The following is a 13,967-nucleotide window of genomic DNA, read 5'->3' on the forward strand; positions in this document are numbered from 1 at the left end:
TCCACATAAAAATAATGAAAGGGAATCTTACCTCACATTATATACTGAAGACCAACAAAACAAAAATGGGTCAAAAACTTAAATGTAAGAACTAAAACAATAATATTCTCATAAGAAAACATAGGCATAAGTTTTTGTAATCTTAGATTGGGCTATTATATTTTCTATATGACATTAAAAGTATAAGCAGCAAAGAAAAATAGATATTGGAAGTGAAAAAAAATTTTTTTAAGATTTTCTTTAGGATTTACTTTATCTATTTATTTTTTATTATATTCATATGCGCATACAATGTTGGGTCATTTCTCCCCCCTTCCCCCCGCCTCCTCCCTGTTCCCCCTGCTCCCTTCCTTACCCCCCAACCCCGCACTACCAGGCAGAAACTATTTTGCCCTTATCTCTAATTTTGTTGAAGAGAGAGTAAAAGCAATGATAGGAAGGACCAAGGGTTTTTGCCAACTGAGATAAGGATAGCTATACAGGGAGTTAACTCGCATTGCTTTCCTGTACATGTGTGTTACCTTCTAAGTTAATTCTTCTTGAACTAACCTTTTCTCTAGTTCCTGGTCCCCTTCTCCTATTGGCCTCAGTTGCTTTAAAGTATCTGCTTTAGTTTCTCTGCATTGAGGGCAACAAATGCTATCTAGTTTTTTGGGTGTTTTACCTATCCTCATACCTTCCTTGTGTGTTCTTGCTTTATCATGTGATCAAAGTCCAATCCCCTTGTTGTGTTTGCCCTTGATCTAATGTCCGCATATGAGGGAGAACATACGATTTTTGGACTTTTGTGCCAGGCTAACCTCACTCAGAATGATGTTCTCCAGTTCCAACCATTTACCTGCAAATGATAAAATTTCATTCTTCTTCATGGCTGCATAAAATTCCATTGTGTTTTAAATACCACATTTTCTTAATCCATTCATGAATAGTGGGGCATCTTGGCTGTTTCCATAACTTGGCTGTTGTGAATAGTGCTGCAATAAACTTGGGTGTGCAGGTGCCTCTGGAGTAACCTGTGTCACAGTCTTTTGGGTATATCCCCAAGAGTGGTATTGCTGGATCATATGGTAGATCAATGTTTAGCTTTTTAAGTAGCCTCCAAATTTTTTTCCAGAGTGGTTGTACTAGTTTACATTCCCACCAACAGTGTAAGAGGGTTCCTTTTTCCCTGCATCCTCGCCAACACCTGTTGGTGGTGGTGTTGCTAATGATGGCTATTTCAACAGGGGTGAAGTGGAATCTTAGTGTGGTTTTAATTTGCATTTCCTTTATTGCTAGGGATGGTGAACATTTTTTCATGTGCTTTTTGGCCATTTGAATTTCTTCTTTTGAGAAAGTTCTGTTTAGTTCACTTGCTCATTACTTTATTGGTTCATTAATTTTGGGAGAATTTAGTTTTTTGAGTTCCCTATATATTCTGGTTATCAGTCCTCTGTCTGATGTGTAGCTGGCAAATATTTTCTCCCACTCTGTGGGTGGTCTCTTCAGTTTAGAGACCATTTCTTTTGTCGAGCAGAAGTTTTTTAGTTTTATGAAGTCCCATTTATCTATGCTATCTCTTAGTTGCTGAGCTGCTGGGGTTCCATTGAGAATGTTCTGCCTGTACCTATTAATTCCAAGGTATTTCCTACTCTTTCCCATGCCAACTTTAGAGATTGGGGTCTGATATTAAGATCCTTGATCCATTTTGAGTTAATATTGGTATAGGATGATAAACATGGATCTAGTTTCAGTTTTTTGCAGACTGCTAACCAGTTTTCCCAGCAGTTTTTGTTGAAGAGGCTGTCTTTTCTCCATCATATATTTTTAGCGCCTTTGTCAAAGATAAGTTGGTTATAGTTGTGTGGCTTCATATCTGGGTCCTCTTATTCTGTTCCACTGGTCTTCATGTCTGTTTTTGTGCCAGTACCATGCTGTTTTTATTGCTACTGCTTTGTAATATAGTTTGAAGTCAGGTATTGTGATACCTCCTGCATTGTTCTTTTGACAGAATATTGCCTTGGCTATTCGTGGCTTTCTGTGTTTCCATATAAATTTCACAGTAGATTTTTCTATCTCTTTAATGAATGTCATTGGAATTTTGATGGGAATTGCATTAAACATGTAGATTACTTTTTAGACATTTTTACTATGTTTATTCTACCAATCCATGAGCATGGGAGATCTCTCCACTTTCTATTGTCTTCCTCAATCTCTTTCTTCAGAAGTTTATAGTTTTCCTTGTACAGGTCGTTTACATCTTTTGTTAAGTTTGCACCTAGGTATTTGATTTTTTTTGAGGCTATTGTAAATGGAATTGTTTTCATATATTCTTTCTCAGTTTGTTCATTATTAGTGTATAGAAATGCTAATGATTTTTCTATGTTGATTTTAAATCCTGTTACCTTGCTATAGCTATTGATGGTGTCTAGGAGCTTTTGAGTAGTTTTTTGGGTCTTTAACATTTGGATCATATCATCTGCAAATAGGGATATTTTGAGTTTCTTTACCTATTTGTATTCCTCTTATTCCTTCTTCTTGCCTAATTGCTCTGGCTAGGAATTCCAGTACTGTGTAGAATAGGAGTGGAGATAGAGCACATCCTTATCTTGTTCCTGATTTTAGAGGGAATGGTTTCAGTTTTTCTCCATTAGGTATAATGCTGGCTGTAGGTTTGCCATCTATAGCTTTTATAATGTTGAGGTATTTTCCTTCTATTTCTAGCTTTCTTAGAGCTTTTATCATGAAATGGTGTTGGATCTTATCAAAGGCTTTTTCTGCATCTACTGAGATGATCAAGTAGTTTTTGTCTTTGCTTCTGTTAATGTGGTTTATTACATTTATTGATTTCCATATGTTGAACCACCCCTGCATCCCTGGGATGGAGCCTACTTGGTCATGGTGAACGATCTTTTTGATGTGTTGTTGAATTTGGTTTGCCATTATTTTATTGAGGATTTTTGCATCAATGTTCATTATGAAGATTGGCCTATAGTTCTCCTTTTTGGAGGTGTCTTTGCCTGGTTTTGGGATAAGTGTAATACTGGCTTCATAAAATGTGTTTGGCAGTTTTCCTTCCCTTTCTATTTCATGGAACAGTTTAAGGAGGGTTGGTATTAGTTTTTCTTTACAGGTCTGATAGAATTCAGCAGAGAATCCATCAGGTCCTGGACTTTTCTTTTTAGGGAGACTCTTGATTGCTGCTTCAATTTAATTTTGTGTTATAGATCTATTCAGGTGATTAATGTCCTCTTGGTTCAGTTTTGGATGATCATATGTATCTAGAAATCTGTCCATTTCTTTAAGATTTTTGAATTTATTTGAATATAGGTTCTCAAAGTAGTCTCTGATGATTTCCTGGACTTCGATGGTGTTTCTTGTTATCTCCCCTTTTGCATTTCTGATTCTACTAATTTGGGATTTTTCTCTCCTCATTTTAGTCAAGTTTGCCAGGGGTCTATCGATCTTATTATTTTTTCAAAGAACCAGCTTTTTCTTTCATTAATTCTTTGTATATTTATTTTTTTTTTTTGGTTTCTATTTCATTGATTTCAGCTCTTATTATTATTTCTCTCCTTCTCTTTGTTTTGGGATTTGCTTGTTCTTGTTTTTCTAGGAGTTTGAGATGTATCATTAAGTCATTGAATTGGGATCTTTCAGTCTTTTTAATATATGCACTCATGGCTATAAACTTTCCTCTCAGGACTGCCTTTGCTGTGTCCTATAGGTTCTGGTAGACTGTGTTTTCATTTTCATTGACTTCCAGGAACTTTTTAATATCCTCTTTTATTTCATCAATGACCCATTGTTCATTAAGCAATGAGTTATTCAGTTTCCAGCTGTTTGCATGTTTTTTGTCTTTATTTTTGTTATTGAGTTCTAGTTTTATTGCATTGTGATCAGATAGTATGCATGGTATAATTTCCATTTTCTTATATTTGCTGAGGCTTGCTTTGTGCCCTAGGATATGATCTATTTTGGAGAAAGTTCCGTGGGCTGCTGAGAAGAATGTATATTGTGTAGAAGTTCGATGAAATGTTCTGCAGACATCAACTAGGTCTTTTTAATCTATGGTATATTTTAGATCTAGGATTTATTTATTGATTTTTTGCTTGGATGACCTATCTATTGATGATAAATGGGGTGTTAAAGTCTCCCATGACCGCTGTGTTGGAGTTAATATATGCTTTTATGTCCTTCAGGGTATGTTTGATGAAATTGGGCACGTTGACACTGGGTGCATATAGGTTGATAATTGTTATTTTCTTTTGGTCTATTTCCACTTTTATTAGTATGGGATGTCCTTCTTTATCTCATTTGATCAATGTAGGTTTGAAGTCTACTTTATCAGAGATAAGTATTGCTACTCCTGCCTGTTTGTGGGGGACATTGTCTTGGTAAATCTTCTTCCAGCCTTTCATCCTAAGCCTATGCTTATTTCTATTGGTGAGATGGGTCTCCTGTAAGCAACAAATTGTTGGGTCTTCCTTTTTAATCCAGTTCATCAAACGGTGCCTTTTGATGGGGGAATTAAGTCCATTAACATTAAGTGTTAGTACTGATAGGTATGTGGTGATTCCAGTCATTTAGTTGTCTTAGTTGTTTGAAGGTTTGATTGTGTGTACCTAAATCAATGTTACTCTCTACTTTCTTGCTTTTTCTTTTCCTGTAGTTTGGTACTGCCTGCCCTTTCATGGCTATGTTGGGTTTTACTTTCTGTGTGCAGAATCCCTTGAAGAATCTTTTGTAGTGGTGGCTTTGTGGTCACATATTGTTTTAGTTTCTGCTTATCACTGAAGATTTTTATTGCTCCATCTATTTTGAATGATAGTTTTGCAGGGTAGAGTATCTTATGGTTGAAGTTATTTTCATTCAGTGCCTGGAAGACCTCACCCCAATCTCTTCTTGCTTTTAATGTTTCTGTTGAGAAGTCTGCTGTGATTTTGATGGGTTTACCTTTGTATGTATTTGATTTTTCTCTCTTACAGGCTTCTTCTTTCCTTAGTTTCTGAACTTGTTGTTTTAATGATAATATGCCGTGGGTAGTTCTATTTTGATCAGGTCTGTTTGGTGTTCTGGAGGCCTTGTGCACCTGTAGGGGCATAGATTCCTCTAGATTTGGGAAGTTTTCTGTAATTATTTTGTTGAATATATTACACATTCTCTTTGCTTGTACCTCCTCTCCTTCTTCAATGCCTATGATTCTCAGGTTTGGTCTTTTGATGGAGTCAGTGACTTCTTGCATTGTTTAAATAATAGTTCTTTGGTTTTTTCCTTTACCATTTCATCTTTGAGTTCTGAGATTCTGTCTTCTGCTTGCTCTATTCTGCTGGATTGGCCTTCCATTTTGTTTTGCATTTCTGTTTTGTTCTTTTTTCTGAGGCTTTCCATATCCTGAGTCACTTCCTCTTTAATATTGTCTATTTTTCATCCTGAGTTCATTTATCTCTTTATTAATCATGTTCTTTGTTTAACTTCAGTGTTTATACAGTGCCAAAGAAATAAACAGGGAGAGATAGTGTACTAATCAACAGTAAGCTAGATAGGCATTCAAGAGACAGGAAGAGGATTAAGAAAAAAGAAAATTCCCAAGTTCAAATGCAATAAAGTTTCAGTCTTAATAATTTTGGTGTTAGTCCTTCAGCCTTCAATCCTGGAGATGGTGTCTCAGAAGTAATTCTGTCATTTTCTCATCAAAGGGGAAACAAAACAAAACAAAACAAAGAATACACAACAAAATATCCCAAGTGCAAATGCAGTACAGTTTCAGTAAGTCTTTCAGCATGAGGTTGTAGTTTAGTTGTTGTCTCATCAAAGGAAGAGAAAAGGAAAAAAGAAAAAAAAAGGGTGTGGAGACAGTTCTGTGAATGTATATCTGAGGCTTTGGCTCACCTGCCCACTGCTGTCAGCCAGCTGTTGCTGGAGGCTTTATTGATTACAGATCTCAGGAGTGAGCTTAACACTCACCTAGCCCAACAGGCTTTGTTTATTTAAAGTTCTGGGCATGACTGCCGCTGTTACAAGTTTTCCCCTCTCTAAGCACACTGGGGGAGGTGGTGGTACACCCACCTTCTCTGGCCAGCGTGTTTATTTACAGTTCATGTGGGAAGTATCCCTTCCCCCCTCTCCAGTGGGACTTTTCTCACACAGCCACTTTTACAAGCCTTCCAGCTCCAAAGTTGCTGGGTGGGTGCTGCTACTCCTGCCTTCTCCAGCTGGCTTGTTTATCTGCAGTTCCATAAGGGATTGCCCCTCCCCCACTTCAGCGTTCAGGGTGCCTCACCCTCTTTGCTGGCCCAGGGTTGTTGTGGGAGTACCACATGCTGCTTAGCTCACCTGGTGGTCTGCTTCTCTGGAGCCGGTAAGAGCTGGTGTCTGTCAGCACGGGAGCCCTCCTGGTTTCTCTGTTTAACGTGGAGTGGGGATGCTATGTGTGGGCTGGAGGTGTGGAGGAGTCAGAGGAGTTGGAGTTTTGCCTCTTCTCAGTGGTTTTTCCTGTAAGGTGTATCTCCAGCATCTCTCCAAGATTTTACTTTAGGAAGCACGCTTTCTGCTTCCTCCCTGTAGTCACCATCTTGGAATCCCCTGAAAAAATTTTAAATTGGCAAAAAATTGAGTCATATTGATAAGAGTCTTGAAGAAACTGGAACTTTCATACATTGTTGGAAATATAAAATGCAAACTATTTTGGGAGGCATTCTGGCAGTTCCTGCAGTGGATAACATAGTTACCATAGGTCCCAGGAGTACACATCCAAAAGAAAAGAAAATGTGTGCCCAGTCCAAAGTTGGAACATGAATAATGGCTGCAAGTGAAACATCCAGTCACAAAGGATCACATTGTATAATTCCATTAATATGAAATACCCAGAATAGCCAAATCCATAGAAACAAAATACACAGTAGTTTCCTTGGCTGTGAGGAGTGGAGAAGTTGTGAATGATAACTAAGGGAACAGGGTCTCTTTGGGGGTAAGTAAGATACAAATTTGATTGTGATAAAGATGTATAACTCTGGATGTATTAAAAATTATTCAACTGTAAAAGGCAAAAAAGAAAAAGAAGTGAAATGTAGTAATGAACTGGGCCTTGGGAATCCAGACCTTGAGGTCAAATAGAGATCTAAATACTTGGATAAAATTTGATGTTGCCAACACTATTATTTTCCATTTGACACTAGCATTAACCAGGGTCCTTTTGCTTTTTATAATTGTTACCTCACTTTAGGATTTCTGTGGTTTGAAGTTAACTACCTGGCTCATTAGCTTGCCATATGGGTAGAAAAAAATACAACAAATTAAATTTAAAATTGGTTCAGGATTCTCTTTGGAAGCAGTGTACATCTATCCAATTTTGTACTTCAAAAATGAGTAATAGACCAGGGTCTTTCAACAAAAAATTTACTGGCAAAATCAGCATACCATATTTGATGAACACACTCAGATTTACTACTTGATATATTCCAGAGTTTCAGTGGATGTATTTATCTATGGAAGAGGACAGAACTCCTAGAGAAGGAAAAATGTAATCAATTTATCTTGGAGAAAATAGTATGCATAATTTAGCTGGGAAAATATGTTATTAGAAAAACAACAAGAGCTTCCCAATCAAGATGGTACTGTACTTATAAGACAGATAAACAATCTAATCTTTTAAATGGGCAAAACAGTTGAATAGCTACTTCAAAGATACACAGATACATAATCACATGAAAAGATTCTCAACATCATTACTTATCATTAATGAGACACCTTTTAATGCCTACTAGAAAGGCTATGAGCAATGACATACAATAACAAATGTAATGGAGGATATAGAAAAACAGGAATCCTCATACATTGCTGATGGGGATGTAAAATAGTGAAGCTACTTAAGCAAAACAGTTTAAATTTTTCTTAAACTTACCATGTACTTTTCATAAGAGGCAAAAATTCTATTCCTAGATATTTATCCAAGAGAATGAAAGTGTAAATGAATTCACACAAAGATTTGAATAAGAATGTACACAAAAGCATTATTTGTAACAGTCAAAAATGGAAACAATCCAAATATCCATCAACTAGATAGGATATAAACATGACATGATTTATCTATTACAATGGAACCTATAATTTAAAAATAACAAATTTGACACACACTGAAAAAATTGGTTAACCCCCAAAACATTACACTAAGTGAAAAATGCCAGACCCAAGGACTGCTTCCTAAATTTTTTTCATTATCATGCAACTTTTTTAAAATCTAAGAGACAGAAATAAGTCAGTACCTATTTGGTGAAGTGATAGGAACAAAAAGAAATTCAATGAGGCATGAGACAACTTTGGGGGGCAATGGAAATGTTATAAAACTGTATCATGGTGATAATTGCACAGCTACATAAATTTATCAAAAACTCACAAACTGTACATATAAAATAGGTGAATTTTATAGTATGTAAATTATACCTTAATGAAATTGTTAAAATCTTTAAAAGATATTTAAAACTCACTCTTTAAATACCTAGTCACATCATATAAATGGCTAATAGTAACAAAAAAACACATAGCATTTTTTGAACCATTTCTCTTAAAATAAGGTAATTCTGTAGGCCGTCAATGAAAAAATAACAGGAAACAGCAGGTGGGGGTAAAGGATTTGTGGGGTCTAGTTTTAGAACAAGTGATATTTGGCTAAGACTTTTGCTTCGTATTTAGTAAGAAACGATAGTGGATCACATGAGAGAAGGAACTAAAGCAAAGCTCACTATTCAAAATCAAACAGTTGGGTGAAGTCTTCCTACCCATAAGCAAAGGCCAAAAGGGTAAGAGTGAAGAAGCTGCAATTTACCATTAACTAGAACCATTGTTTATACATGAAGACTTATAGTTTGACAACATTGATAACAGCAGATAAGCCATGTTACTAATGTATTAAATGGAAATTTGTTGTATCCAATGTTGACATAAAGTAGAAACACCAGACAGCCATTATTAGTTGTAAGTATGGACTGGGATCTCAGAAGCTAAATGGAAATACCACAAAACCACTGCAGAAAAAAAAAAAATCTGTGTAGAGAAAGAGGGATCACAATTGCCAACTCAAGAAAAATGTAAAAAATAATTTAAACCAATATTTTAATTAAAAATCATGCTTTAAAAGACAGCCCACATAAATATGACCTGGGGAGAAAATTATGCCACATTAATAAAAATAATAGTAGCAACTTTATAAAGGACTTTGGACTTTCAAACACATAGAATTTTAAAAGAGGTAGGCAAAGGTTGACCACTCGTTTAAAATAATCTGATATCCTGAAAGTAAAATTGGTAGAAATTAAAACAAAAATGAGTAAGTATGGAAGAGAACTAATTAAACATATTTGAGATAAAAGAAATATCAATAAACTTCATCAACATTTATTGGGAATGGTTGAAGAGGAGAAAACTGAGGAAATGACCCATAAAGCTTCTCAGGGAGAATAATGACATTAAAACATGAAAAGAAGATGTATCATGAGTTTGGAAAGATCCAACAAATATACTATGGGATGTCTAGAGTAAGAGAATATGAATAATGGTGGAGAAATGGTATTCAAAATTTGATAGCATAGTTAGTGAACAAAATTAACTCATCATAACTCTTATTCTATTATACCAAAAGTTCTAGACAGTAGAGTACAACAAGAAAATGTGGAAAAAGTATGGAACTTGTTTGAAGAATTATTATCTAACTCACGGATAAAAGCACAATCTTATGACCAGGAAAGAAATTGAATCAATAAGGCTTATCCATTAGAAAATGTATATTGGGCTGAATGTGCTGGCTCATGCCTGTTATATCAACTACATGGAAGGTAGAAATAGGAGGATAATGATTCAAGGCCAGCCTGGAAAAAAAGAACATTCTAGGCATGGTGGTTTATGCCTGTAATCACAGCTACACAGGAGGCAGAGATAGAAGATACACACAAACACACACACACATATATCTTACCCAAGAAGTTTCACATATGTTTTCTACTAATTGTTCAAGGAGCATATAATTCTATTTCATCTTATGAATCCAGTAGAATAATACATTATGGGTTAAATTTAAAGGAAATTTAGGGACAGTCAGAATGAATTTATAGAGACAGAAAAAAGCATGGTGGTTGCTTGAGGCAGGGAAAAGTGAAATGTCAAAAATAAGGGCATAATAGAACTTTCCAGGGTGATGTAAATGTTCTAAAACTGATTTATGAACATATTTAGTACATTTTTTTCTGAATCACCTTGCTTTTTTTTATTAAAATGATATCTAGAAACACCTAAAAGAATGGCAGTGTAAAATGCTCCATGGACTCTCTACAGCAAAATAACCACAAATGGTAAGAGAATTATGTAAACAATGCAATAATTTTTACTCCCTAGAAATTATCTTAATGGTACTAGGAAATGGAGAAAAATATAGAAGAAAATCTGCTAAATATCAATATAATCAATGAGAGTATGGAATCAAAATGAGAGAATCTGTTCTCTGGACTAATGTAGCCAAGAATTGGGTTTCTCTAACAATCTCCCACTCTAGGGAAATAATTTTTTCTCAGAAGAGGCAGAACATGAGGATTTTTTATTCCTTATATTTCATCTTGCAAAAACTGTAGACTAGACAAGTGTAGCTGAAATATTTGAGACTTCTTCCTCTACCTAGCCCCTACTTGCAGGTCAAAAGCTCTTCTTCAGATATAAGCAGAACAAATACTGGGTCCTGATAGCTATTGTCTCAGCTCATTAAGAGGTTCCATGCCAGGGGAGGTAGGCAAAGACAAGAGCTTCCACCCCAATTCAGTGAAACAGGTGTAGAGCAAAAGCAATGCCCTGAAAGAAGTATATTGTTGTCCTTACTTGTACACTCAAAGACAAAAAGAAAATATTGAAAGCAACAAGAGAAAATTGACTCAAGGAATGTAAAAGGAAATTTTATTGAGTTAAACAGCAGATATTCCACCAAAAACAATGGGGGACAGGAGGCACTGGAATGACATATTCATAATGCTGGGGGAGAAAAAGCAAAACCTGTTGACTAAAAATTGTATATCCAGAAAATCAAACCTTTAAGAGACACTTTAAATAAACACAGATATTTAGGACTGGAGGGGTGGGTCAAGAGGTAGAGTGTTTTCCTGGTAAATGTAAAACCATAAGATCATGCCCCAGTTCACACACAACAATAAAAATGTAGGTATTTAATTCTAGCACACTCATCCTACAAAAAAATTATTGAAAGAAATTCTTTAGACTAAAAGCAAGTTACCCAGACAGTAATTCCGATTCACATATGCACCCCCAAAATCTCATGATAAAGATCATGCACTTATAAAAAAAGTGGGAATGCATATTTCTCCCCCTTCTGCCCTTAAATGATTTTAAATTGCATAAAATAATTTATACACAATTTGTATATAATGTATAAATTATGTATTTTAAGCTATAATTCATATATAAGCAATAAATTTGAAATTATATCTATATAAAGAAGTTGGCTCAAGTGGTAGAGCACTTGCCTAGTAAGTTCAAGTCCCTAAATTCAATTCCCAGTACCACCAAAAAAGACAAAAGAGAAAAAAAGTTGGTGGAATAAAGCTGTATTGAACTAAAGAAATTATATCAGATGATAACTCACATTGTTAGGAAGAAAGCAAGAATACAAGAGCACTATAAGAAAAAAAATCCCTGATGAACAGATCAATAACTCTCATGAACACTGATGCAAAAATCCTGAACAAAATATGGGAAACAAAATTCAACAGAACATTAAAAAGAACAATTCATCATTACCCAGTGGGATTTATCCCTGGGGTACAAGGATATGATATCAACATATGATATCAATAAATAAGATATATCATATTAACAGAATAGAATATAAAAACTATGTGATTTTCTGAATGGATACAGAAAATCATTTGACAAAATTTAATACTTTTTGTGACAAAAACTCTTAACAAATTAGGTATAGAAGAAATGTATTCCAACATAATAAATGCTATACATCACAAGCTAGCATTATGTTCAATAGGGAACAAGACAGGGATGTCCACTCTCTTCTTTTCATTGTAATTCTAGATTTCCTAGGGAAAGGAGAGGGAAGAGAAGGAAGGGAAAAGAAGGAAGGGAAGGGACGGAAGGGAAGGGAAAGGAAAGGGAAACTGAAAGGAAAAGAGAAATCAAGAGAAGGGAGGGAAGAGAAGGGAAAGAAAGAGAAGGCAAAGGGAAGGGGGAAGGGGGAAGGAGAAAGGAAAACAAGGGGAATGGAAAGAGAAAGGAAATAGAAGAAGGGAGGGAGGGAGGACAGAAGGAAGGAAGGAAGGAAGAAAGAAAGGAGAGAGAAAAATAAAGCCATCCAAATGGGAAAGAAGTTAAACCAATTTTCAAAATATAAACAGATAAAAATCAACAGTGTTCATATTTACTAGCAAACTATTCAAAAAAGGCATCAGAATAACAATGCAGTTTATAATAACTGCAAAAAATACTTAGGAATAGATTTAAGCAAAGAAGTAAACAGTGTATAGACACTGAAAACATTAGTGAAAGAAACTGAAAAGTAAATGGAAAGATGTTCAGTGTTCATGGACAGGAAGGATTATCATTGTTAAAATGCCCTTACTTCCCAAAGTGATCTAAAGATTCAATACAATTTCTGTCAAATTCCAATGATGTTTTTCATAGAAATAGGAAAAACAATACTAACAATTGTATAGGACCACAAAAGACCCTAAGGAGCCAAAGCAATTGTGAGCAAAATAATCAAAACTGGAGACATCTTACTACCTGACAGCAAAATCTACTACAAAGTTATAGTAACCAAAACAGCATGTTACTGATATAACACATAGATCAATGTAAAAGAATAGAGCCTCCACAATTAAATCCATGTATTTATAGTAAATTGGTTTTTGAAAAAGATGCCAAGAACACACCATGGTCCAATAAGACCACATATATCTATATGTAGAAGAATGAAATTCGACCATTATTTAATACCATACATAAAATAAATTCAAATGGATTAAATAAGTAAATATAAGATCCCAAACTGTACAACTACTGCAGGAATAGATAGAAGAAAAGCTCTGTGACATTGGTCTGGGCAATTTTGTTTGGCTATGACACTGAAAGCACAGGCAATAAAAACAAAAATGTGCAAATAGGATTACATGAAAATATTCTTCATAGCAAAGAAAACAATCATTAGAGTGAAAAGCCAACCTATGAAATGAGAGTAAATATTTGTGAATTACACATCTGTTAAGGAATTAACATCAAGAACATATGAATAACTTAATAGTAAGAGAACAAATAACCTGATTTTTAAAATTATTAATGGACCCAAGTAGACATTTCTCAAAAGAAAACTTACAAATTTGCCAAGAGTTGTATGAAAAAAATGCTCAGCACTGCTAATCATGAGTGAGATACAAATTAAAAGCACAAGACATTATCTCACACCTGTTAAGATGGTTATTTTCAACAAGACATGTATCAGAGAAGATGTGAAAAAAGGAAACACTTATATCCTGTTGATCAGAATGTAAATTGGTGTAGGTAGCCATCATGGAAAACAGTATGGAAGTTCCTCAAAAAATTAAACATATCCCATCAACAACCAACATGCACGCCTGATTTCTTGTACAATGAGTATGACAGCTATCAGCAGACAGATGGATTTAAAAAAATGTGGTGTATCTACTTAATGGAATTGTTTATTGTTAATTTAAAAGGATATGCAAAATGGAATAAAAAAACTTAGTAGAGTGTGAGAATTAGAATGATACTACTTATGCAGAAATAATTTTTTGAGATAGGGTCTCATTCTGTTGTTCAGGCTGGCCTCAAATTCATAGGCTCAAGCTATCATTCTGACTAAGCCTCTGGGGTAGCTAGGACTACACGTACACTCTACCATGCCCAGCTCATTTATGCAAAAAAAAAATCAGAATACAAAAAACTACTTCATAATTTTATATGTA

General features: G+C 35.0%; 1 long non-coding RNA gene across 1 annotated transcript in view; it reads right to left on the minus strand.

Annotated features, from left to right (window-relative positions):
* Positions 1–369: 369 nt before the first annotated feature.
* The window catches only part of LOC141421662 (uncharacterized), a 111,647-nt gene continuing 98,049 nt past the window's right edge, over positions 370–13,967 (minus strand). The window contains exon 4 of the long non-coding RNA XR_012446328.1: positions 370–6,564. This is a non-coding gene — a long non-coding RNA (uncharacterized lncRNA). The remainder of the gene's footprint in view (positions 6,565–13,967) is intronic.

Source organism: Castor canadensis, chromosome 3, assembly GCF_047511655.1.
Source record: "Castor canadensis chromosome 3, mCasCan1.hap1v2, whole genome shotgun sequence".
NCBI lineage: Eukaryota > Metazoa > Chordata > Mammalia > Rodentia > Castoridae > Castor > Castor canadensis.